Source organism: Neoarius graeffei, chromosome 7, assembly GCF_027579695.1.
Source record: "Neoarius graeffei isolate fNeoGra1 chromosome 7, fNeoGra1.pri, whole genome shotgun sequence".
Classification (NCBI taxonomy): domain Eukaryota; kingdom Metazoa; phylum Chordata; class Actinopteri; order Siluriformes; family Ariidae; genus Neoarius; species Neoarius graeffei.
Genome location: NC_083575.1, coordinates 84,189,914 through 84,217,211, shown reverse-complemented (window position 1 = coordinate 84,217,211; position 27,298 = coordinate 84,189,914). Strand labels below are relative to the sequence as shown.

General features: G+C 43.6%; 1 protein-coding gene across 1 annotated transcript in view; it reads left to right on the top strand.

Annotated features, from left to right (window-relative positions):
• Positions 1-27,298, top strand: part of si:dkey-27h10.2 (uncharacterized) — an 84,068-nt gene that overhangs the window by 5,184 nt on the left and 51,586 nt on the right. The gene's annotated exons all lie outside the window — the stretch shown is intronic.

The window sequence follows — 27,298 nt, the reverse complement described above, 5'->3', positions numbered from 1 at the left end:
ATACCACAGCATTTTATTAATGATTATGATTTTTTTAATTTATTAAAGAGTGACACATCATAATTTGTATCCATTTATTTTAACATGGAAAGCCCACAAAGCATCTTAGTTCCTCTTATCACTTACATTGCAATGTCTTCTCTCTTGGAGACTCTCCCACAGATTAAAACATACTGTCTGGTACAAAGTGCTGACATTTTCAACCCCTTCCATAGATGGTAAATAAACGTCTCATCACAGAAAACTTCACCCCTTCCATCGATGGTTATTCTTTGATAAATATCAGCACGTTTTTAAAGATTCTGTTAATTATTCAGCTGTAATTATGTGGAGTGTTTGCCAGACAAGTCCATAGCATAAAAACAATAATAAATGAGAACAAGGGCATTAATATAAACCTCTGATTTGCCTTGTAACCAGAAGTATCTTCAGAGCTGTTGTTATGGAAGACTAATCAACACCTTCTGAGCAATCAGATTTGAGAATTTAACAGTGCTATGGTATATTTAACAGTTATTCCACAAAACTGAGTCATGCTTTGTGGCTTTTGTTGTATTTCGGGGGGTTTTGTTTTTGAGTAGAGGTTTTATTTCATCCTCAGTTGGTTCAGCAACATGCTCCGCCATTTTGTTTTTCTTTACTCACAGTATTGCTGGGTTTCAGTCACGTGACTTTTCTTAGCGGTTTTACTGGAAGTGAAACAGCTGGTGGTCTAAACGGCTGCCGTAGTGCAAACAACTAGCGATACAGTAAGTTATCAGAGTACACTCGTAATCTAGAAGCCACTGCTCGCTTTAGATATATTCAGAAGATTGCTATGTGCAATGGAATTGACCCCTACAGTCTGGGAAAGAAGGATTTGTCATAAGATCTCGAAAACTACCCTTCAGTCGAGTTCCCCGACATCTCGAACTACCTGGTGTTGCAGACGTCCTTCTACACCATAAAACAGATGAAAGCGTGGAAGAGTATGAAGGCTTACAACTGTTTTGTATGTGGCTGGGTAAAGGACCTCGGGATCAAGTCGCTGCCGAATGAATCCTGTATTGTTTTTGCCCGTGTAAGTATGTTTTTTTTAAGCTTTGCATTCGCATCTTTACAATGAAGCGCTGCAAGTTGAAGTGTAAACAAACAACAGTTTGCTTGATTCTCACTTGTGTTGGCTCTTATCTCTCAGGTAAATCATTCACAAAGATCATCAGAAACCCCTTTAAAGACGTGGACCTTAGTTAAACAAGATGGAGAAGTGATCACGGCGCATTGTAACTGTATGGCTGGGGAAGAATTTTGTCGTGACCTTCATGCATATGGACTTTGTGAGGCATGAGGAGTAAACAAAGAAATAGCTGGGGACTTTAGCGCTTTGTGACTAAAAAAAGTACTGTAAAATAACGACACATAGCAAGAAAAGTACTTGGAAAACACTAAGGCCATAGCTGAGAGGGAAATACAAACCTTTCACCAAGTGATCACTGCAAACTCGAGCATGCTTCGACTCGGCTCCCTTCGATTTCAGTGAGAGGTTCAAAAGCCACCTTTCTCGACGTCTTTTTGTGAAATCCTGTGCTCATTCACCCTTTTTTATTGGTTCACAGGGAACCCTAAAGAAACTTTTATCAGGTTCATGGTTTGATCGATTTGAACAACCTAAAACAATGCAAGTGTAAAGCATTTTTCATGTGAGCAATGCACCTTCTCTGTACAAATGCTTTGTCAACTGAGCTTTGGTAGATCACCAGCTAAAGTTTTGAATAACTAATGAGGCAGATGTGACGTCACGTGAAACCCAGCAATATGAACTTATATCCTGGTAGTAGAATAGCCAATCAGAGCATGCTATTGCTCATATCCAGTTAATGTGGAGAGAGTAAATATCGATATCACTGGGCTAAAAGGTTTTTGCATTTACAGTACATTCTTGCACATTTTTACAACATCTGTTTATAGTTCCTGTTAATGATGCGCAAGTGTACTTCTTCTTTCCACTCAGAAAACGGAAGGAAGTGAGTTAGCTCATCTATTCCATCACCATTTCTTCACTTCATTAATTCATCTGAAGTCATGTTGTAAGGCAAATATTCATGCCTGCGTCAGATTTTCCTTAATTCATACACCCTTGCTCTTGTAAATATACACCTTTACTTATTTGTTTCACTATAAAGGATAGTGAATGAATAATACTTAAGAATGAATAACTCAAAGTTTCAATTAAATTCAATAAATTTTTACTAATATTGCACTTTTAGGATTAAACACTTCCACAAAGTATCTTTACAAAAAAAAAAAGGGTGTAAATTGAAATCACTAAGGAACAAAAAATCTCTGAGACATGAATAAGAAAACCTGAGAGGGCCCAGACTCTTCTGAGAGAAACCCATCTTATTCTGGGTGACACTGGATACCAGGATTAAAAACACAGTGATATAAAATTACTGTTTATTCTATCCACATTCGCTGTATATGAGCAATTGTGTGCTCTGATTGGCTACTCTATTACTAGGATATCAGCTCATATACCATGAGTAGAGAAAAACAAAATGGTGGATCGTGTTGCTGAACCAACCGAGGACGAAATAAAAACTCTACTTGAAAACAAACCCCAAAAATACAAAAAAGCAACAAAATATGGAATAAAATTATTTGATGGTAAGAACGTATTTTTTTTCAAGCATTATTATTATAGCATTTTTCACAAATTGCTACTGTCATTTCACCGGTTTGTTTGCATTCTAAGTGGAAATGATTTTGTCGGAGATTTTGTATAAAGTTTTTATTTATGGAATTTGCAAAAAATAAAAATAAAAATGCTCCATTTCTCAAAATCCAGTGAATGTGAATAGAATAAAACAGTTATTCCACTCAATTTCATTGTACATGGCTTATAGCCAACTCAGTGCCATGCACCTCGTCGGATATCAGCTCATGTACAACTTGATTTCATGGAATAACTGTTAAATATACACCCACCGGCCACTTTAATAGGAACTTGTTCTTGATTCTAAAATTCCTGTTCTTGGCTGCAGGAGTGGAACAACGGGAGCAACATTCTTGCTTTCGTTTTTATGGCGTACACATGACGTATGTGTGATATATCAAAGCTGCTATGCATATGCTACGGATTTTTAAGTGCAAACTTAAAAATACGCCTCACCCTAGCGTACAAGGAGATTGTGTTCCACATCCTAGAGCATTAGCTACATAAGTTGGCGATGCTGTGACATTCCTTTCTTATTGCCATGTATCTTGATACGCCGTACATACGCAAGGCTGAAACACCAATGTGTGAACCAAGCATAATAAGATCCCTGTTCTTGGCTGCAGGAGTGGAACCCAATGTGGTCTTCTGCTGTTGTATGCCAAGATGCTTTTCTGCTCACCACGGTTGTAAAGAGTTGCTATGAGTTACTATATCCTTCCTGGCAGCTTGAACCAATCTGGCCATTTTCCTCGGACCTCTCTTATCAGCAAGGCGTTTAGCTGAGTTGAGTGAGAACTGGCACTGACTCAACTCAATGTTTTTTTTGTTTTTGCACCATTCTGTCTGTGTAAACTCAAAAGACTGTTGTGTGTGAAAATCCCAGGAAATCAGCAGTTTCTGAAATACTCAAACCCATCCATCTTGCTCAAACCAACACCCATGCCACAGTGGAAGAAAGTCACACTTAGTTTGAGATCACAAATTTTTCCCATTCTGATGTTTGAAGTGAACATTAAGCTCACTGAAGCTCTTGATTTGTATCTGTATGATTTGATGCATTGTGCTGCTGTCAAGGGCACAACTTTCCTTGCCTCGCTACAGCCCTTTGGTACTGTGACCTCTCTATTCCCCCTGCCTGTATCGTTCCATGTTTTTTTTGTCTAGTTTTCTGTCCAGTTTTTGCTCCTGTTGTACCTGCCTGTTCCTTTGGATTGTGTTTTTTGCTTCCTCTGCCTGGGTTTCCCTTGTCCCTGTTTTCTTCAGTTTTTGTGAAGATTTTTCTGTCCTGTTTTTGTCCCTGACCATGCCTGCCTGCTCTTCTGTGTTTTGACCTCTTTGCCCATTCTTTGACCACTGATTTTTGCCTGAGCCCTATTGTACCTCTGCTCTGTACTTCATTAAAGAAGTTTCTTTTGTACACTGCCTGTCTTAAGTCTGCTCTTGGGTCCTCACTTCACCTCAGCTCGGCATTTCTGACAGCATGATCTGGCCAGCATGGACCCAGCAGATTTCGCCCAGCTAAGAACAACGGTGCAAAAGCAGGGAGCTGTCCTTGGGACCCACCAACAGGACATCCAATAGGTGGACCAAAACCTTGTCACCATCTCTAACACTCTCAATCTTCTTGCCACTCAGCTACAACAGCTTCAAGTAACGTCTGCTCCTACACAACCCCCTCCGCCTACTGCTCTGCCAGCTCCTGCTCCAGCCCTCTTCAGGGAGCCAAGACTTCCTGCCCCACAGCCATACGACGGAGAACCAGGTACTTGCCAGTCATTCTTATCTTAATGCTCGCTAACCCTTGAACTCCAACCACTGGCCTTTCCTACCGAGCATTCCTGAGTGGCCTACACCATCACTCTCCTCACTGGCAAAGCTAGGGAGTGGGGACACCAATGCACCATGCTGTGCCAGCTTCAAGAATTTCACAGAAGAGATGAGGCAAACCTTTGATCGCTGTCTGTCTGGCAGAGAGGCAGCAAGAGAAATCATGGGACTGCGGCAGGGTGCCTGGTCCACGTTTGATTATGCGATTGAGTCTTGCACTTTGGCGGCATCGTGTGGCTGGAATGAGTGCCTTGTTTGACGCATTTTGAACAGGCTGTCAGACTCCATCAAGGATGAACTGGTCTCACAAGAACTGCCACCTGATCTCCCCGGCCTCATGGACCTCGCCAGCCATGTTGACTCCCGGATCAGACAGCGGGTGAAAGAAAGAACTCAGACTAGTCTTGCTCCCCCTCAGCCTCCCATCCCTTCCACTGAGCCAATGCAGGCAGACCGAACCCGCATCTCACCTGAGGAACGACAGTGCTGTCAGGATATGAGGGCATGCTTTTATTGTGGATGGCTGGGGCATTTCTGCCAATCCTGCCCTTTAAAAGGAAGAGCCCACCAGTGAGTTTAGGCGCCCTGGTGGGCAATGTCCAGAATCAGACCCCTACCAATCGACCTCTACTTCCAGTGGTCATCATCCATGGCAACCAGCCCCATGACCTCCAGGCACTCATTGATTCAGGGGCTGACAGAAACCTGATCTGCTCGACCACTGCCAAGCGCCTGGGGATTCCACTACTGGCTCTTAACCCATCCCTCCCTGTCCTGACCCTTAATGGTACTGGTCTGACTACTATCACCCATAAAACAGCCCCGGTCACCTTAAGAATTTCAGGCAACCACTCTGAATCCATCCAGTTTTTCATCATGAGCAATCTCCATGTGTCCATAGTTCTTGGTCTGCCCTGGCTAACTCTACATAACCCCCATGTCAACTGGACTAACAACAACATTTTAGGATGGAGTCAATTCTGTTTATCATCATGCCTGAGATCTGCCCTTCCTCATGCTGAGCTGCTCCAGCCCACCACTGTTGAATATCCTGACCTCTCTAACATGCCTCCCGTGTATAATGACCTAAAACCTGTGTTCAGCAAGTCTCAAGCTGTTTCCCTTCCTCCCCATAGGCCCTATGACTGTGGAATTGACCTTCTCCCTGGCACTTCACCACCCAAGGGGCGACTTTACTCTCTCTCTCCCTCTGAACGGCAAGCCATGGATAAGTACATCACTGAGTCCTTAACAGCTGGAATTATTCATCCCTCCTCTTCTCCTGCAGGGGCAGGATTCTTTTTTTGTGGAGAAGAAGGACAAATTCTTGTGCCCTTGCATTGATTATCAGAGGCTAAATGACATCACCATCAAGAACCGTTACCCCCTACCTCTCATGACTACGGCCTTTGAGTTACTCCAGGGAGCCCAGATTTTCACCAAGCTAGACCTCCACAATGCTTACCACCTCGTGAGGATCAGGGAAGGGGACAAATGGAAGATGGCATTCAACACCCCCACGGGCCACTACGAATATCTCGTGGTCCTGTTTGGCCTGACTAATGCTCCCGCAGTTTTCTAGGCCCTCATTAATGATGTCCTGAGGGACTACCTTAACTTTTTGTTTTTGTTTATCTGGATGATATATTGATTTTTCCCACTCCCTTGATGAACACCACATCCATGTTAGGCAGGTCCTTCAACGGCTCTTGGAAAATAAACTCTTCATTAAGGCCAAAAAATGTGAGTTCCATAGAAGCTCTGTCTCCTTTCTGGGCTTCATTATCTCCCCTGCACAGATTCAGATGGACCCCCTGAAACTCAAGGCAGTTGCTGACTGTCCCACCCCATCCTCTCGGCGAGAACTTGGGTTTGCAAATTTCTACAGGTGATTCATCAGGAACTTTATTATGGTAGCTGGGCCCCTCATGGCTCTAATTTCCACCAAGGTCCCTTTCAGCTGGGGGGAAGGGGCCAAGAAGGTGTTCTCCAAGCTCAACCAAAGGTTCACATCAGCACCCATACTCACCATTCCAGATCTGTACCGGCAGTTCGTGGTTGAGGTCGATGCTTCGGAGTCAGGGGTCAGAGCCATATTGTCCCAAAGATTGGCTAGTGACAACAAGTGTCATCCCTGCTCCTTCTTCTCTCGTCGGCTTTCCCCCTCTGAGAGAAACTACAATGTTGGCAATAGGGAACTGTTAGCTGTGAAACTGGCCTTGGAAGAATGGAGACATTGGTTGGAGGGGTCAGACCTTCCCTTCATTGTTTAGACAGATCACAAGAACCTCGAATACCTCAGGACTGCCAAGCGCCTCAATTCTTGCCAGGCACGATGGTCTCCCTTCTTTTCTCACTTCAAGTTCACACTTTCCTTCCACCCAGGCTCTAAGAATGGTAAGCCTGATGCCTTGTCCAGAATGTTCTCTCCCCTCCAGGAGGAATTGACCTCCCCTGAGACCATACTTCCTCCACGGTACCTGGTGGGGGCCACTCTGTTAGAGGTGGAAACCCTGGTCCAGAAGGCCCATGAGCAGGACCTAGGGCCTGGTAATGCACCTCCTAACCATCTTTTTGTTCCTGTTTCTATGTGGGCACAGGTGTTGCAGTGGGGTCATGGTTCCAGAATGGCATGCCACCCAGGAGCAGCCTGGACTCTGGCACTCATCTGACAACGTTTTTGGTGGCCATCCATCAAGGAGGATGTCCAGAGGTTTGTGGCAGCTTGTGACATTTGTGCCAGGAACAAGACTGGCAACAGACCCCCTGCTGGCCTGCTGAGACCCCTTCCTGTTCCCCACCGGCCCTGGTCACACATAGCCCTGGACTTCAGCACAGGACTCCCTAATTCTGGTGGCAATACTTGTATCCTCACTGTTGTCAACCGTTTTTCTAAAGCTGTTCATTTTATCCCTCTGCCCAAGCTTCCCACCGCCAAAGAGACCGCCGAATTGCTGATACTCCATGTTTTTCGTCTACATGGACTCCCCTCAGACATCATGTCAGACCGCAGACCCCAGTTCTCTGCCCAATTCTGGAAAGCTTTCTGTAAACTCTGTGCTTCTCGCAGTCTGTCTTCAGGTTTCCACCCTCAGACCAATGGACAGATAGAACGGGCTAACCAGGAGCTGGAAGTGGCCCTCAGGTGCATGGTGTCCAAGGATGCTGCCTCCTGGAGCACAACGCTTCCCTGGATAGAGTACACTCACTACTCTTTACCCACCTCTGCTACAGGTCTTTCCCCCTTCCAGTGCTCTCTGGGTTACCAACTACCACTCTTCCCTGTCCAAGAAGAAGAAGTCACCATGCCCTCTGCCCAGGTGTTTGTGCACTGCTGCAGGAGAAGGTGAGCATTGACCAGGAAGAAGCTCGGCAGCTCCCATCTATCGGGTGGGGCAGTGGGTAATGCTCTCCACTCACCACCTGCCCCACAAGATGGTCTCCTGCAAATTGGCTCCCAGGTTCATAGGACCCTTCCCCATCTCCAAGGTAATCAATCCTTGCTCTGTAAGACTGCCTCTGCCTGTAACCATGTGCCGTATTCACCCAACTTTCCATGTCTCCCAAGTCAAACCCCTTGTCTCCAGTTCCCTATCCCCACCCTCCAAACCCCCTCCTCTTCCTAGGTTCATAGATGGTGGTGAGGTCTTCATGGTTAGGAGGTTGCTGAAGGTACAATGCTGAGGCAGAGGACTCCAGTACCTGGTTGATTGGGAGGGGTATGGTCCTGAGGAGAGGAGCTAGGTTCCTGCCAGGTTCATCATGGATCCCACCCTCATCACGGACTTCCAACAACAACACCCTGAGGCACTTCCTAAAGTGCCTGGAGGTGCCCATTGAAGGGGGAGGGTTGCTGTCACAGTCCAGTCCAGTCCATCCATGCCTGAGTTTGTGGGACTTCCATGCCGGCTCCAGGCCGGATCCGGGACAGGAATTCAGTCCTGCCCTGCTGGAGACCATCTTCCCTGAAGCGGCACTCCCACACCTGCTACCACTCCTCTCCCATCAGCCAGGGCCTACTTAAGAGCTCTTTGGAGCTACTCTAGTTGCCAGACTGTCTCTAGCAGACTTTCCTTGCCTCGCTACAGCCCTTTGGTATTGTGACTTCTCTATTCCCCCTGCCTGTATCATTCCATGTTTTTTTGTCTAGTTTTCTGTCCAGTTTTTGCCCCTGTTTTACCTGCCTGTTCCTTTGGATTGTCTTTTTCGCTTCCTCTGCCTGGGTTTCCCTTGTCCCTTTTTCTTCAGTTTTTGTGAAGATTTTTCTGTCCTGTTTTTGTCCCTGACTATGCCTGCCTGCTCTTCTGTGTTTTGACCTCTTTGCCCATACTTTGACCACTGATTTTTGCCTGAGTCCTATTGTACCTCTGCCCTGTACTTCATTAAAGAAGTTTCTTTTGTACACTGCCTGTCTTGAGTCTGCTCTTGGGTCCTCACTTCACCTCAGCTTGCCATTTCTGACAGATTTATGTTTATTTCTGTAATATCTCACAAAATATCAGGCCATTCTGTGGCTGGGAAATTTGAGGGGATTTCTAAGCAAATAATGTGCATGAAATTGCTTGCTTCATGCAGTCAAGCAGACAGAGGAAGTCCATGTGTGTGTGTGTGTGTGTGTGTGTGTGTGTGTGCATGCACAGGTTCACCTTTGACCATGCACTGACAATTCGATCATTCTGTCACTAAATGAACAGCTGATCACACCGAGGTGCTCGCTGACTGCCAATATTTATTAGTTTGGTCTTGCGTTTCCTTTCCTTCGCAACACAACGTCTTTTCTTCTCACTTTCTGTTACTGTAGTTGGTCTTTCATGTTTCATTCGCAAACTCTCATTCTCCATTTTTCTTTCCTGGTTTAAATTTGTATCCCACAATGCCTTGCACGAATAGGGAAAACCCACCACATGATGCATGACGTAGTACCTTGTATTGGGTCATGGTGAAGCAGGAAAAATAGCAGAGAATTTAGGGCCACGTGGCTCTAAATTAATTAATTGTTCATTTTTTTTTTAATTAATGAAAAAAATTAATAAAATTGGAAGTCTGTGATTCAAATTCATTAGCTTTCGGTCCACTAAACAAAAATAATTGGGTGTCAGGGAAAATTCTTTTTATTACCTACACTTGAAAAATCTGAAGTGCAGTCTACCTTTAAAGACACGAAAAACAGAATATGAGTCAGAGCCAAAACCATATTTTAGCAGTTAGTATCAGCACTCACCACTAGATGGAATTCTAAGCCAGCGACAGTGCTGAGGGATGGGTGCCTGTAGACTTCATTTCATGGAGGCATCTATAGCTGACAAATATACAGTACATTTCATTTTTTTAAATATATATTTATTCAATTCACTAAAAAATAACTTGTATTTTACGTTAATGGTATTTAACAGACACTCTTATCCAGAACGATGTACAACATACCCAGAGCAGCAGTCCCATGTTAGGTGCCTTATTTATGGGCACTTCAGCCATTCCTGCTGGTCCAGGGAAACAAACCAGCAACCTTTTGTTTTTAAAGCTGCTTCTCTAACCATTAGGCTATGACTTTTAGTGTTAAGCGTGAATGAAAACAGCTATTGCTTACACTGTATAAGCAAACAAAAACCCCAGTGTGATTCAATATCTTATTACAGAAAGCAGAAGTCTTCATTGCGGCTTAAATTCAATTTCATTTGGTTTAGGTCATATATGTTCCTCTTAACTTTGACAACATATCTACATTTTACCACGACCTAGGTTTCCAAACTCATCTGTACACATCATAAAGTCTTCTTTTTCATCATGGAAGTGTGAACCTACTGTATGTATGATGTCTGTTGTGTGTGTGTAAATATATATATATATATATATATATATATATATATATATATATATATATATATATATATATATAGTGTGTGTGTGTGTGTGTGTGTGAAGGATGTCATTCACACTTCATGTGTGTGTGTGTGTGTGTGAAGGATGTCATTCACACTTCATGTGTTTGGTTATCTGGGCATGTGTATGAATTCACAACATTTTTTGTCAGTACTAAGATGTGTGGGAACACTTAATAAAGATCGAAAATGGACACATGTCTAAATACAACTGAAGGATTCAAGGCGGTTTAAGAGTAAAGGTTGATGTAGCAGACAAATCTGAAGAGCAGAGACAAAGTCAAAGGTTCAGGCGACGGGACTAAAAACAAGAACAGCATGCACACAAATATAAAGGCGTGCTTACGTCACGAGTGATGTGCTAACAGCAAAATTTTTGCTATTTTTTAAATATGGTGATGTGTTCATTTAAAACAGATGTGTATGATTAATGTAGGAGTGAAAGAGGACTAATGGGTCATGTGACAGCTCAGGGGATAGTCGAGGATTCTGCAAAATGGAGTCAGGTTTAAAAACACGGTTGGTGTGACAAAAAGGTGTGAAAACACTGAACTGAAAATGGTTAACACAAGAAACTGACTTTTTTTTATATGTACTTGTAGAACTTTGCACGGGTGGGTGGAGCACAGAAGTACGGCAGGCCAGAACTGAGTTTCCAAAAACTCTTTATTAACACTTTTCAGCGTTTTTCACTCTCCCAGACACTCAGACACACACACATCAGCCGTCTGGTTGGGGAGAGCTCTCTTCCTCTGCTCTCTCTCTCCTTATATCAGGTGTGGTCGCTGGGAAGACACACAAACACAGGTTAATTGACATCAGGTGTAGTGATTCTGCCACTTACCATCCCTGACTCCGCCCTCCGGTCACAGACCAACGCTTGACCATGCCCCCGCTGCCACATACCCCCACCGTCTGACTCAGGCCGGGCAGCTGTCCGGCCTGCAGCTGACTCCCCCCCCCCCCCCTTGACGGGAGAGGAAGTCCGCCACAACCATCTGCGACCCCAGCCTGTGGATCACCTTGAAGTTAAAGGGCTGGAGTGCCAGATACCAACGGGTGATCAGCACGTTGGCATCCTTCATGTGGTGGAGCCACTGGAGGGGCACGTGGTCCGAATAGAGGGTGAAAGGGCATCCCAGCAGGTAGTAGCGGAGGGTGAGGACCGCCCACTTGATGGCTAGGCACTCCTTCTCGATTGTGCTGTAGCGCCCATCACGCACTGACAGCTTTCTGCTGAAATACAGCACGGGGCGATCCTCCCCCTCCACCTCCTGGGACAAAACAGCCCCCAGCCCTCTGTCCGATGCGTCCGTCTGCAACATAAAGGGGAGAGAAAAGTCAGGGGAGTGTAACAGTGGCCCCCCACACAGTGCAGCCTTCACCTCAGAGAAAGCCTGCTGGCATTGCTCCGTCCACTGGACCGGATCTGGTGCTCCCGTTTTAGTGAGATCAGTCAGCGGGCTGGTGACGTCCGAATAATTAGGTATAAACCTACGATAGTAGCCAGCCAGCCCCAGGAACTGTCTCACCCCCTTTCTGGTCTTGGGCCTTGGGCAGGCCTCAATCGCTGCCGTCTTATTAATTTGGGGACGCACCTGCCCATTGCCCAAGTGGAAGCCCAGATACCGTACTTCCACCCACCCAGTTGCACACTTCTTTGGGTTGGCCATGAGACCCGCTCGCCTCAGCGACCCAAGGACGGCCCTCAGGTGCTGCAGATGCCGCGGCCAGTCATTACTATAGATTATTATGTCGTCCACGTACGCGGCTGCGTAGGTGGTATGGGGGCGGAGGACCCTGTCCATGAGCCGCTGGAACGTAGCGGGCGCCCCAAACAGCCCAAAAGGAAGTGTGACAAATTGGTGTAAGCCAAACGGTGTGGAAAAGGCCGTTTTTTCTTGGGATAATGGAGTCAAGGGGATCTGCCAATAACCCTTTGTCAAATCCAGTGTCGAATAAAAGCGAGCCGTGCCTAGTCGATCCAGCAACTCGTCAATGCGAGGCATTGGGTATGTGTCGAATTTAGACACTGCGTTGACTTTTCTATAGACCACACAGAACGAGACCGACCCGTCGTCCTTGGGAACCAAGACCACCAGGCTGCTCCAGTCACTGTGGGACTCCTCGACGATGCCCATTTCGAGCATGGCCCCGAGTTCTTTCCGAACCACCTTTTTCTTGTGTTCGGGTAGCCTGTAAGGGCGGCTACGCACTACCACCCCCAGGGGTGTCTCAATGTGGTGTTCTATGAGGCGGGTGCGGCCGGGCAGGGGCGAGAACACATCCGAAAATTCGATCTGCAACTGGGCAACCTCCGTGAGTTGGGTCGGGGAGAGGTGGTCTCCACAGGGGACCGGAGAGGTAAGCGATGTTAATGTTCCTTTTTGAACCTCCGGCCCCAGCTCCACCTTCTCCGGAACCACCGACACCAATGCCATGGGGACCTCCTCATTCCAGAGTTTAAGCAGATTGAGGTGGTAAATCTGTAGCACCCCACCCCTGTCTGTTTGCCTCACCTCATAGTCAACGTCCCCGACTCGCCGTGTGACCTCAAAGGGTCCTTGCCACTTGGCGATCAATTTGGAGCTCGATGTGGGCAACAGTACAAGTACTTTATCTCCCGGTGCGAACTCCCTAAGGTGCGTACCCCTGTCATACAGGTGGACTTGCCATTCTTGAGCCTGCCGCAAATTCTCTTGGGTTAGGTGTGAGAGTGTGTGGAGTTTTGCACGCAGGTCAATAACGTATTGAATTTTGTTTTTGCTCAGTGAAGGGCCCTCCTCCCAGTTTTCCTGCAGTACAACTAGGATGCTGCACGGCTTACACCCATATAATAATTCGAACGGGGAGAACCCCGTGGAGGCTTGTGGGACCTCTCGCATTGCAAATAACAGGGGTTCAAGCCATTTATCCCAATTACATGTGTCCTCGCTTACAAATTTTTTAATTATATTCTTGAGGGTGCGGTTGAACCGTTCGACTAAACTGTCCGTTTGTGGGTGATAAACGCTGGTGCGGATCGGCTTAATTCCCAATAACCCATACAGTTCGTGCAGTGTGCGTGACATAAACGAAGTGCCTTGATCAGTCAGAATCTCTTTGGGTATTCCGACTCGGGAGACAGCGTGGAAGAGTGCTTCCGCAATACTGCGTGCTGAGATATTGCGAAGAGGCACTGCTTCCATGTATCGCGTTGCATAGTCCACCAGGACTAAAATAAAGCAATACCCTCGTGTTGACCAATCTAATGGCCCGACAAGATCCATCCCAATTCTTTCAAACGGGGTCTCAATTAATGGTAGGGGGCACAAAGGCGCTTTTGGAATGGCTGCTGGATTTACTAACTGGCATTTGCGGCATGCCGTACATCACCTATGGACATTGCCGCGAATTCCTGGCCAATTGAACCGGGCCATTATTCGGGCTAGTGTCTTATCCTGCCCCAAGTGTCCAGCCATGGGATTAAAGTGAGCCGCCTGGAATACCAATTCCCAGCGGCTCTTTGGGATCAAAAGTTGTGAGACCGTCTCCTTAGTCTGAGTGTCCTGCGTCACTCGATATAATCTATCTCTCATAATGGAGAAATAGGGGAAGGACGGGGTGGTGTTTGGTTGGAGCATTTGACCATCGATTACTCTCACTTGGTCAAACGCATGCCGCAGAGTCTCGTCTTGCGACTGCTCTAACGGGAAATCAGCAAGGGATTCCCCCAGAGCGGGAGGAGGGGCCTGCTGCTCCTCACTCTGACGCGAAGATGACATAGACGGCTCTGTGACAGCTGCTTCCGCCAGTGCCACTCCGGGACCTCCCCCTGCTGAACTACGGCAGGACCCACTCTTTACTAAATGAGTCATTAATTCCCGAAATCCCGGCCAATCAGTCCCCAAAATTATCGAGTGGGTAAGGCGAGGATTAACCACCGCCTTTACACAAGATTTCTCCCCTCGAAATAGAATGTGGACCGACACTAAAGGGTAGTTGTGAACATCCCCGTGCACACACAACACCTTCACCAATTGTGCTCCCCCCAATGCCTCACCTTGCACCAGGCTTTGGTGGATTGAGGTCTGATTACAGCCAGAGTCCACCAAAGCCTGATACGTATCCCCTTGGACACTCACCGGTATGCGATATGCTCCAGCCTGATCGAGGGCGGTTCCTGGCACATTGGGGATCTGGACTACCGCGCCCACCTCCATTACCGAGCACTGATGCTGGAGGTGCCCCGGCTCCCCGCAACGCCAGCAAACTGGCCCGGGCTTTTTCTCTGCACCGGCGCTCTGGGGCTCACTCACCTGAGGGGGGGGAGAGACAGACATGGAAGCAGGAAACGGGAGGGCATCACGGGTGCGGTGGGCCGACTGGGGTGGAGCCAGCCCCCGCCTCTGCGGTGGGGGAACGGGGCGAGGACGAGACACAGAAGAGGAGGGGGAAAGAGAGAGAGAGAGGAGAAGACTGGCGTCCCGGAGTTGCTGGCCAAACGCGAATGGCTGGCCGACCTCCTCTAAGCGTAGAGCGCGAAAGCGCTGGCTTTGTTGTTCGGGGGTGAAGAGGAGAAGAGGAGATCTGCTGTCCTGCCATGGCAACAGCCGAAATGATCCTCCGCCAACTCGATGGCCTGATCCAGTGACGCCGGGCAATGGCACTGGACCCACTCCGCTGTTCCTTCGGGAAGCCGGACGATGAACTGCTCCAGTGCCACCACATCGATGATTTTCTTGGCATCGCGGTTGTCAGCCCTCAGCCACCGGTGGCAGGCGTCCCGGAGTTGCTGGCCAAACGCGAACGGCCGGCCGACCTCCTCTAGGCGTAGAGTGCGAAAGCGCTGGCGTTGTTGTTCAGGGGTGTGCCCCACATGCTGGAGGATGGCCCGGCGCAGGTCCGCGTAGACCAGCCGGCTGTCGGCGGGGAGCTGTACTGCGGCCAGCTGTGCCTCGCCCGTTAGCAGGGGGAGGAGGCGTGCCACGCGTTGTTCCACCGGCCAGCCCGAGGCCTCTGCTGCTTGTTCAAATAGTGTGAGGAAGGCCTCGGGGTCGTCGTGCGGGCCCATCTTCTTTAGGGTGAGGTGGGGTGGGCCCGCAGAGGTGGAGGTGGTGGACCCCACCGACTTGAGGAGGTGCCAGAACGCCTGATGATCTTCCTGTTGCACCAGCACCAGGGCCTCGAACCGTTGTTCTTGCTCCTTTCGGAGGGCGAGCAGCGCCTGGTGCTGGCTCTGTTGGGCCGTGGCGAGGGCGTGGATCAGGTCTACAAAGGGGGAGGACTCCATGGGGCTGTTCTCCTCTGTGCGACAGGTTCTGGGTTTCGGCACCACTGTAGAACTTTGCACGGGTGGGTGGAGCACAGAAGTACGGCAGGCCAGAACTGAGTTTCCAAAAACTCTTTATTAACACCTTTCAGCGTTTTTCACTCTCCCAGACACTCAGACACACACACATCAGCCGTCTGGTTGGGGAGAGCTCTCTTCCTCTGCTCTCTCTCTCCTTATATCAGGTGTGGTCGCTGGGAAGACACACAAACACAGGTTAATTGACATCAGGTGTAGTGATTCTGCCACTTACCTTCCCTGACTCCGCCCTCTGGTCACAGACCGACACTTGACCACGCCCCTGCTGCCACAGTACTGTATTTCACATGCACAAAACATGTGTCCTAAGTTGTTTGTGAAAATGACAATTTTATGTTGCCATTGAGAAACCAAAAGAAAGGAAGCTCAGTTCTGACAGATCTCACAGAAATGAATATAGAGAATGAGCGTTGAATATGGTTTACAATATTGCATGGTTGTCAAGACAACATGATGTCACATGTCAGGGCTGATATGAATATTTAATGAGAAAGTTTTCTGCTGTGCATGCATAGAAGCATTTCTTTGTTTGCCCAGAAAGAGAAAGACACATTGAACACCTGAAAAGCTACCAAAACTTCATTAGATATTCTTCATGCATATTTACAACCAGTGGTGAACCATTACTATTAGAGCTGGGACTTGAGCTCAGCCAAAAGTTAGCCAGACACCAAAAAAGCAACAGGGAAAAGGATTTTGCAAGGGATTAGCGGCAGGCTGCCATGTTGCTCTGTTGTGTGTAGCTGTTGATGTTGATTTTAAAAGTAACTAAGTAAATGACACAGGGAAATTAAAAACGGCTACCGCTGTGACGTCATGCACTCAGTGCTGGCTGGCTCAGTGGGGCAGCTCGAATGCCAAATTTGCAGTTGATTTTAACTCTCAAAAATATATATTTTTTGTTCCCATTTATGCAGCATACAAGAGTCAAGGATGGAGATACTATCCACTCAGAAATGTATTTAAAAATAAAGGTTATGCATATATCCTTTAAGTCTAAATAAAAAATAGTGTAGCGAGAGTGTGTGGAAGAAGAGTCTGGAGACAGAAATCTTAGTTTCTCAGTTGTTAGCCTGTGCTACTTGCTTGCAACAGCACTGGCTTGACTGCTTTATTAGTATTCATTAACACTACTGATGAATGCTACACTGGCTAGAAAGTGACTTCACTGCTATGCTGATGGCACCAACTTATGGTTAAGCTCACGTTGGCCTTCAAGAAGGCTTTGGGTGATAAATTTTTAGTCCCTCCCACTATAAATCAAAATCTGATTGGTTAATTCATCTGTCACTTCCTACATACACATGCACTGCCATGGCCTTCTGTCATGGCAATGAAGTCCTAACCAATAAGTGAGTCAGCTCTAAACTCTTCTCAGCCTCGAGACAACAAACAAAAAAATCCCATTAGCTAAATTGATTTTAATGTTTTCAAGACAGTAACCCTTTCATTTCTGAAGTAAATTTGATAGTATATGAAGCTGAATTAGAATTAGAAGAGAATAATTATAATGAAATTATGAATGAATGAATGAATGAATGAATGAATGAATGAAATTAAATATAACATTTGAAATGCTGATATATTTGGGCCTTCTATGAAGGCCTATAAAGCCCTGACGGTTCCCCTCTGTTTACAAGAGAAAAACATACCAATGGACATTGAAAAACTGGAAAAGAGAGTGTGTAAATAATAATAATAATAATAATAATAATAACAGGATAAAGTGGCTAGAGATAATGAGATGAGATAATAATAATAATATTGGCTGGCTTTTTTTTCATGGTATATCAGATGTATTCCATTCAGCTACTCATCTTCAACTCGTTCAAAATCATGCTAGCTGAATGGAATAGATCTGATATACTACTCAAAACCAGCCAATATTATTTAAATATATTATATATAATCTTTCTCAGTCTTTGAGGATGGAGCCATTTTCTTGTGTGCATGCAAATTTATTCATACAGTATTTATATCTTGCATATTCACAATTTATTAATTGTCTTCTGGAACCATTAATTTAGTCAATTTTTATGAAAAATTATTAATCAATGGTCTATTCACATTTTTTAATGGTGTGGGTGTAGCGTGCCATTATGACTATACCACATTCACGCTTTATATGACAACATTTACTATTCATAAACTCAGCAGTTATGCTTCTTTCAACCACTGAGCGTCTCCAGCAACCACCCCAGATGTAAAAATGTTTCAGGTTAAAAACGTGAGAACCATAATCCTACAACTTTAGGATCATTTTGAGATGAAGGGATAACTGTAATGTCTAAATGTATTCACCTGCAGTTTGCATATTGTTTGTGTAGTCATGCATGAATTTATAATTACGTAAAACACATTTCCAAATGTGTTGTTTTTTGGGGAAAAAAAATCAGTAATGAGTTGTTGGGATTATTATCCAATAATAGAAAAGTCCCAAAGTGTTTTGTTTGTCTCTAATCTGACAGACTTTTCCAACATTTACATTTATGTTTATTAACCAATGAGATATTATACTTATTATCATTTTATAGTTCCATTCAAGGTTGTGCACACTGTACATATAATGTCCATAAATCACATTGTCGTCTTGATAAGTAATCATTTCCTCATCAGCCTCATTTTTGTCATGTTGTAGACTGTCAGAAAAAAAAGTTACAGCTTTACCTCAGTCTGTTAAAAAGCACAAGTCATAGACGTTAACTCAATATCTCCTCACAGAAAACTTTGCCATGCAAACAATTACACACACCTTCAAATCTGTTTATGTGGAACATCCACCATCCACCATGCTCAACCTGTGAAGGTTGTTACTATAGGAACAATAAGTGTTACCAGGTAAAAGAAACCTCACCTGGTAGCACTTATGATGAATATGAAGGAAGATATCGCGAAAAAATGATTTTGACCTTTTTGGTGACCTTGACCTTGATTTTGACCTTGTCTGTGAACATACTTAACCAATAAACATGGTTCTGATTCTGTATGTCAGCCTCGGTTCGGAGGTTTCAGTTTCGAAAACTGTAAGAGGTAAGAGTGGAATAATACAAAGTACAGAGAGTGGAAGCTCAGTTTAACACACGTTCCCTCTGTAATAAGCATAAATGTCTGAAAGTGATTTCTTTAGTCTAGTCCATCCATTATCCATAGCCGCTTATCCTATACAGGGTCATGGGCAAGCTGGAGCCTATCCCAGCTGACTATGGGTGAGAGACGGGGTACACCCTGGGCAAGCCGCCAGGTTATCGCAGGGCTGACACAGAGACAAACAACCATTCACACTCACATTCACACCTACGGTCAATTTAGAGCTAGTCTAGTCCATTTATTTATAATTTATAATTGATATTTATAGTAATAAATCAACAGAGCAGGGAAACCCCTTCCTTTGCATATGTAAACAAACCAAGAAACCATTGAATGACAACGGTGTATGCAAATGAGGCAGGTAGTGATCCAGTCAGCGTGTTTGTGGGTGGAGTCTTTCCGAGGCAGTGCTCCTGCAGTCTGAGCTCAGAGCTTTATCTCATCTCATCTCATTATCTCTAGCCGCTTTATCCTGTTCTACAGGGTTGCAAGCATGCTGGAGCCTATCCCAGCTGACTACGGGCGAAAGGCGGGGTACACCTTGGACAAGTCGCCAGGTCATCACAGGGCTGACACATAGACACAGACAACCATTCACACTCACATTCACACCTACGGTCAATTTAGAGTCACTAGTTAACCTAACCTGCATGTCTTTGGACTGTGGGGGAAACCGGAGCACCCAGAGGAAACCCACGTGGAGACGGGGAGAACATGCAAACTCCGCACAGAAAGGCCCTCGCCAGCCACGGGGCTCGAACCCGGACCTTCTTGCTGTGAGGCGACAGCGCTAACCACGACACCACCGTGCCGCCCTAGAGCTTGTATTTATTTATTTATTTATTTATTTTTACCTTTTTGGTCACCATAACCTTGACTTTGGCCAGATGACCCCCAAAATGTTGGCGGTTCTATCTGAGACCAATGCCCAGCTATCCTGAAAGTTTTATGAAGATTGGTCTAGCCATTTTCCTGTAGCATCATTTACAAAAAAACAAAGAAACAAACAAAGAAACAAACAAACAAGCAAACAAAGAAACCCAACCAAAAACAATACGTCGCCCCCTGGTGGACTCCGTCCCGGGCAAGGTAATAATGTCTTAGAATGAGGATGCTGATACAAACCTGTGATTTCCCTTTGCAGGCGAAACTATAGTAGACCTGCTATTGTTAAAAAATATATATTTAATTTAAAAAAAAATCAACACCTTCTTTCTGACCAATCAGAATTGAGAATTCAAATGCGTGTGTGGTATATGGTAGAAATAATATTAAGCAGGTGGTGTCTAAAATTTCTTATCTGGTCATTTAAAATACAATCACCAGCTACTTTATTAGGAACACCCATCTACCTGCTGTTTTATGCAATTCTCTATTCAGCCAATCCCTTGACAGCAGCACAATGCTTCAAATCATACAGATACAAATCAACCCTTATCAAAAAGAATTATACTTCAAGTTCATTTTATTAATTATACTTAAGTAAAGTTAAAGTATATTTCCTTAAGTATACTTCTGTGTACGAATTACAGTGGTGCTTGAAAGTTTGTGAACCCTTGTGAATTTTCTATATTTCTGCATAAATATGACCAAAAACATTATCAGATTTTCACACAAGTCCTAAAAGTAGATAAAGAGAACCAGGTTAAACAAATGAGACAAAAATATTATACTTGGTCATTTATTTATTGAGGAAAATGATCCAATATTACATATCTGTCAGTGGCAAAAGTATGTGAACCTCTAGGATTAGCAGTTAATTTGAAGGTGAAATTAGAGTCAGGTGTTTTTAATCAATGGGATGATGATCAGGTGTGAGCGGGCACCCTGTTTTATTTAAAGAACAGGGATCTATCAAAGTCTGATCTTCACAGCACATGTTTGTGGAAGTGTATCATGGCACGAACGAAGGAGATTTCTGAGGACCTCAGAAAAAAGTGTTGTTGATGCTCATCAGGCTGGAAAAGGTTACAAAACCATCTCTAAAGAGTTTGGACTCCACCAACCCATAGTCAGACAGATTGTGTACAAATGGAGGAAATTCAAGACCATTGTTACTCTCCCCAGGAGTGGTCAACCAACAAAGATCACTCCAAGAGCAAGGCGTGTAATAGTCGGCGAGGTCACAAAGGACCCCAGGGTAACTTCTAAGCAACTGAAGGCCTCTCTCACATTGGCTAATGTTAATGTTCATGAGTCCACCATCAGGAGAACACTGAACAACAAATGGTGTGCATGGCAGGGTTGCAAGGAGAAAACCACTGCTCTCCAAAAAGAACATTGCTGCTCATCTGCAGTTTGCTAAAGATCACGTGGACAAGCCAGAAGGCTATTGGAAAAAATGTTTTGTGAATGGATGAGACCAAAATAGAACTTTTTGCTTTAAATGAGAAGCGTTATGTTTGGAGAAAGGAAAACACTGCATTCCAGCATAAGAACCTTATCCCATCTGTGAAACGTGGTGGTAGTATCATGGCTTGGGCCTGTTTTGCTGCATCTGGGCCAGGACGGCTTGCCATCATTGATGGAACAATGAATCTGAATTATACCAGCGAATTCTAAAGGAAAATGTCAGGACATCTGTCCATGAACTGAATCTCAAGAGAAGGTGGGTCATGCAGCAAGACAATGGCCCTAAGCACACAAGTCATTCTACCAAAGAATGCTTAAAGAAGAATAAAGGTAATGTTTTGGAATGGCCAAGTCAAAGTCCTGATCTTAATCCAATCGAAATGTTGTGGAAGGACCTGAAGCAAGCAGTTCATGTGAGGAAACCCACCAACATCCCAGAGTTGAAGCTGTTCTGTATGGAGGAATGGGCTAAAATTCCTCCAAGCCGGTGTGCAGGACTGATCAACAGTTACCGCAAATGTTTAGTTGCAGTTACTGGTGCACAAGGGGGTCACACCAGATACTGAAAGCAAAGGTTCACATACTTTTGCCACTCACAGATGTGTAATATTGGATCATTTTCTCAATAAATAAATGACCAAGTATAATATTTTTGTCTCATTTGTTTAACTGGGTTCTCTTTATCTACTTTTAGGACTTGTATGAAAATCTAATGATGTTTTAGGTCATATTTATGCAGAAATATAGAAAATTCTAAAGGGTTCGCAAACTTTCAAGCACCACTGTATCCTGATATCAATGTACTTACAGTATACTTGGAAGTAAACTAATTTAATACTTCTTGGGACTGAATTGGCCCACTTTTAGTTTATAAAAAGTAGACTTTAAGTCTAAGAGAAGTAAACTTTAAGTATACAACTTGTGTTTTTTTAATTTTGTACTGCAAGCATACCACAAGTAAACTTATATGCTAATAGTTTACTAGTTCTATACTTGTAGTCCACTCTTTAGTTTATAAAAGCATACTTTATAGTATACTGGAAATATACTATGAGTTTACTTGTTTTATACTGTACTTCTAGTCCACTTTTTAGTTTAGTAAAGTATAATTTGTAGTATATTGGAAATATACTATTGGTTTACTCATTACACACTTCTAATCCACTTTTTAGTTTATAAAAGTATACTTTATAGCATATTGGAAATATACAATTAGTTACTGGTTATATACATCTCGTCCAATTTTTAGTTTTGAAGTATACTGCAATTCCCCTTCTAGGTATATTATTAGTTTTCTAGCCCAAACCCTTACCTCATGCACACGACCAGTAGACAACTGAAGTGTTTTGTACCTTAAGTTACAATGAAGTTATAAAGGTAAAAATTCACAAAATAACAACAGATCCTCAAGATTAAGAACATATTCATTTTCTTTAAAAATCTAAATTTAAAGCAACATTTGTATTAAATGCCAAAGTATAAAAACATGGCAATGACAACTGAAATTGACATCCAAGTTCGAAAGAAAAATAAATAAATAATTAATTATCCGATGCAGGAGAAATAAAAATAAATAAATAAAAAATAAAAAACAAACAAAAAACTTATATGGAACCACAGGCATACCTAAGAGTCAACAATGCTGAAGCACAATTACAGGGCAAGTACACTTAAACATAAGGCACAAATATTTTAATACTTTATTACACTTTTAGTCAGTATATCCTGATCAAAAATTTAAGTATGAGCTTAATATACTTAGACTTTTCTATATACTTTTCAGTATAAGCCAAGAAAACTTATGTATAACTTTATTAGGTACAGTGTTCAGCGTAAATGAGTGCACTCCCTTTGAAAAGTAACATTTTAAATAATATCTCAATGAACACAAACAATTTCTAAAATGTTGACAAGACAAAGTTTAAGATAACATCTGTTTAACTTATAATGTGAAAGTAAGGTTAATAATATAACTTAGATTACACATTTTTTTCAGTTTTACTCCAATTAGGGTGGTGCAAAAATGAGTACACCCCACAACAAAAACTACTACATCTAGTACTTTGTATGGCCTCCATGATTTTTAATGACAGCACCAAGTCTTCTAGGCATAGAATGAACAAGTTGGTGACATTTTGCAACATCAATCTTTTTCCATTCCTCAACAATGACCTCTTTTAGTGACTGGATGCTGGATGGAGAGTGATGCTCAACTTGTCTCCTCAGAATTCCCCAAAGAAAAGAATTTCTTTCCACCACAAAGGTGAAGGCTACAAGAAGATCAGCAAAGCTTTACTTATCAGTCAGAATACTGTAGCAAAAGTGGTACAAAAATTTAAGAAAGATGGAACTCCACAGAGACGTCCAGGTCATCCACGGAAGTTAACACCTCGACAGGAGCATCTTCTGATGAGAAGGGTTGAAGAAAATCGGCATGCAAGTTCACTGCAGTTATCTAAAGAAGTAGAAAGCCAAACTGGGGTGACTATTTCCCGTGACACAATACGGCGTGGGGCGGCACGGTGGTGTAGTGGTTAGCGCTGTCGCCTCACAGCAAGAAGGTCTTGGGTTGGCACAATACAGCGTACACTGCAGAGGAATGGCATGCATGGATACCATCCACAAAATAAGCTTCTCCTAAAGCCCAGACACAAAAAAGCCCACCTAGAGTGTGCCAGGGCCCATGCTGACAAAGATGAAGACTACTGGAACTCTATACTCTGGAGTGATGAGACCAAGATAAATGTTTTAGGAACTGATGGCTTCAAAACTGTATGGCGTTGCAAAGGTGAGGAATACAAAGAAAAATGCATGGTGCCTACAGTGAAACATGGTGGTGGCAGTGCCCTTATGTGGGGGTGCATGAGTGCTGCTGGTGTTGGGGAGCTGCATTTCATTGATGGCATCATGAATCACAGATGTATTGATCTATACTGAAAGAGAAGATGCTACCATCACTCCATGCCCTTGGTTGTTTTGCACTTTTCCAACATGACTAAACACATATCTAAGGCCACTGTTGGATTTCTGAAGAAGAACAGGGTGAAAGTGATTCAGTGGCCAAGTATGTCTCCTGATCTGAACCCAATCGAACACCTATGGGGAATTCTGAAGAGAGAAGTTGAGCATCACTCTCCATCCAGCATCCAGTCACTATAAGAGGTCGTTGTTGAAGAATGGAAAAAGCTTGATGTTGCAAAATGTCGCCAACTTGTTCATTCCATGCCTAGAAGACTTGGTGCTGTCATTAAAAATCATGGAGGCCATACAAAGTACTAGATGTAGTAGTTTGTGTTGTGGGGTGTACTCATTTTTCTACCACCCTAATTTGAGTAAAACTTAAAAAACGTGTAATCTAAGTTATATTATTAACTTTACTTTCACGTTATAAGTTAAACAGATGTTATCTTAAACTTTATCTTGTCAACATTTTAGAAATTGTTTGTGTTCATTGAGATATTGTTTAAAATGTTACTTTTCAAAGGGGGTGTACTCATTTACGCTGAGCACTGTATGTCTCTGATAAGTAAATAAAAAGTAAACTGAGAACGTACTCTCTTATTTTTAGTTTAAAAGGAGTATATTCGAAGCACATTTGAATAAACTTCTTTTTTGTCAGGGAAGAGCTTCAGTGAGCTTAATGTTCACTTCAAACATCAGAATGGGAAAAATCGTGATCTCAAAGTGTGACTTTCTTTCACTGTGGCATAGGCATTGGTTTGAGCCAGATGGATTGGTTTGAGTTTTTCAGAAACTGCTGATCTCCTGGGGTTTTCACACACAACAGTCTCTAGAGTTTACACAGACAAAATGATGTAAAAAAAAAAAAAAAATCAGTGAGTTGAGTGAGTGGCAGTTCTGTGGGTGGAAACAAATGCCTTGTTGATAAGAGAGGTCAGAGGAAAATGGACAGATTGTGTTGAACTGCCAGGAAGGATATAGTAACTCGTAGTGAGTCTTTACAACCGTGGTGAGCAGAAAAGCATCTTGGCATGCAACAGCAGAAGAACACATTGGGTTCCACTCCAGCAGCCAACAACAGGGATCTTGGACTCAAAAACAAGTTCCTATTAAAGTGGCCGGTGAGTGTTGAAACAATCTCAAAAAATAAAAAGGCTATTTTGCATATAAAAAGTCCAATAGTAGCACTTTCTTTGCTATTTAGGTGCAATATGCAAAACAAGGACACGTTGGGTCTTATTTAATCCTTTAAAAAAAATGAATATAAAAAAATTGGATTTTTTTGTATTCTGTATGACTTTGATTCTTTGAATCACCATTAACATCTGCAGGACTTTCTCAGACAGTCAGGACCAAGACAAATAATTTGCCATGTTGAGGCTAATAACGGATAATGGTCATGTCAGCTTTTTGATCCAACCTCTATAGATGAAAGGTGAGATGAAAAGAGAGAAAGGCATGGATTGCACTTGGCCTAGGTGTAAGTAACGCTGATGTGCTCCAGCTGAGTCATGCCTCAAACGCTGAAGCCTTTCATACAGTCCCTGGTAATAACCAGGTGTCTCTGTTTTCCCACCAGGACCAGCTGTATCACCTGCACACACCCTGCAGGTTTCACTGTGCTCACTAATCAGAGTTCACTCACTTCTGTGGTTCAGTGATGGGATTAACAATGATGGTGGGAAGTGAGTCAATGGTCATGGGAGAGAAAATGAGCAATGGGAAGAACTGCTGTCTGTCTCTGTCTCTGTGTACGTGCGGGGGGGTTGGTGGATGTGGATGTGTGGTGGAATGATGACTAATGGTTTTGTGGGGTGTTTTCATGAAACTGGCAGTTCAGTGATGGTTAAACTGGTAAATTAGTTTATTATGTTAATTTTGTATCGTGTTGGAGAGAGAGAGAGAAAGAGAGAGAGAGAAATTTTCAGTGTGAAATTGGAAACAACTTTGATGCTTTATTACTTGTAGCTGTAATTTATTCCCCATTATTTCGTTAGCAGTACACAAGCTACATTTGTATGTACTAAGAAAAGCCACCATTTAAACAGAAAAAAGAGAAAAAAATTAAGATTAAAAAGAAAAAAGAAATTTTTGCATTTTGCACTTCAACAAATACAAAAAGCAACTTTACATCAATAGTCAAGTCAAGCCAACTTTATTGTCAAATATGCTATACATGCTCGACATACAGCACAGATGAAATTACAGTCCTCTCTGACCCACGGTGCAGACAGGCAATGCAATAAATAAAAATAGAACAATTGAAATAAACAATATAAACAGTATAAACACTCTAGATAAGAACTAGACATAGACTAAACACTCATATATATATGTTGTAGCGGTTCAGTACTGGTGGGTGGAGCACAGAGGACGGCAGGACAGAGATCAGGTTCAAAATAGTGTTTATTGCTACACTTTTCAGTTTAACAATTATAACTCGAACAGACACACACCCACGACTGGTGTCTTGTTCAGGGGTGAGCTCTCCTCTGCTCTCAGCTCTCCCTTTTTAAATAGGGCGCGGTCACTGGGAAGACACACACAAAGACAGGTTAATTGCAGTCAGGTGTAGTGATTCTGCCACTTACCTTCCCTGACTCCGTCCTCCTGTCACAGACTGGCACTTGGCCATGCCCCCGCTGCCACACATATATATATATATATATATATACACACGGTAGTGCTTGAAAGTTTGTGAACCCTTTAGAATTTTCTATATTTCTGCATAAATATGACCTAAAACATCATCAGATATTCACACAAGTCCTAAAAGTAGATAAAGAGAACCCAGTTAAACAAATGAGACAACAATATTATACTTGGTCATTTATTTATTGAGGAAAATGATCCAATATTACATATCTGTGAGTGGCAAACGTATGTGAACCTTTGCTTTCAGTATCTGGTGTGACCCCCTTGTGCAGCAATAACTGCAACTAAACGTTTCTGGTAACTGTTGATCAGTCCTGCACACCGGCTTGGAGGAATTTTAGCCCGTTCCTCCGTACAGAACAGCTTCAACTCTGGGATGTTGGTGGGTTTCCTCACATGAACTGCTCACTTCAGGTCCTGCCACAACATTTCGATTGGATTAAGGTCAGGACTTTGACTTGGCCATTCCAAAACATTACCTTTATTCTT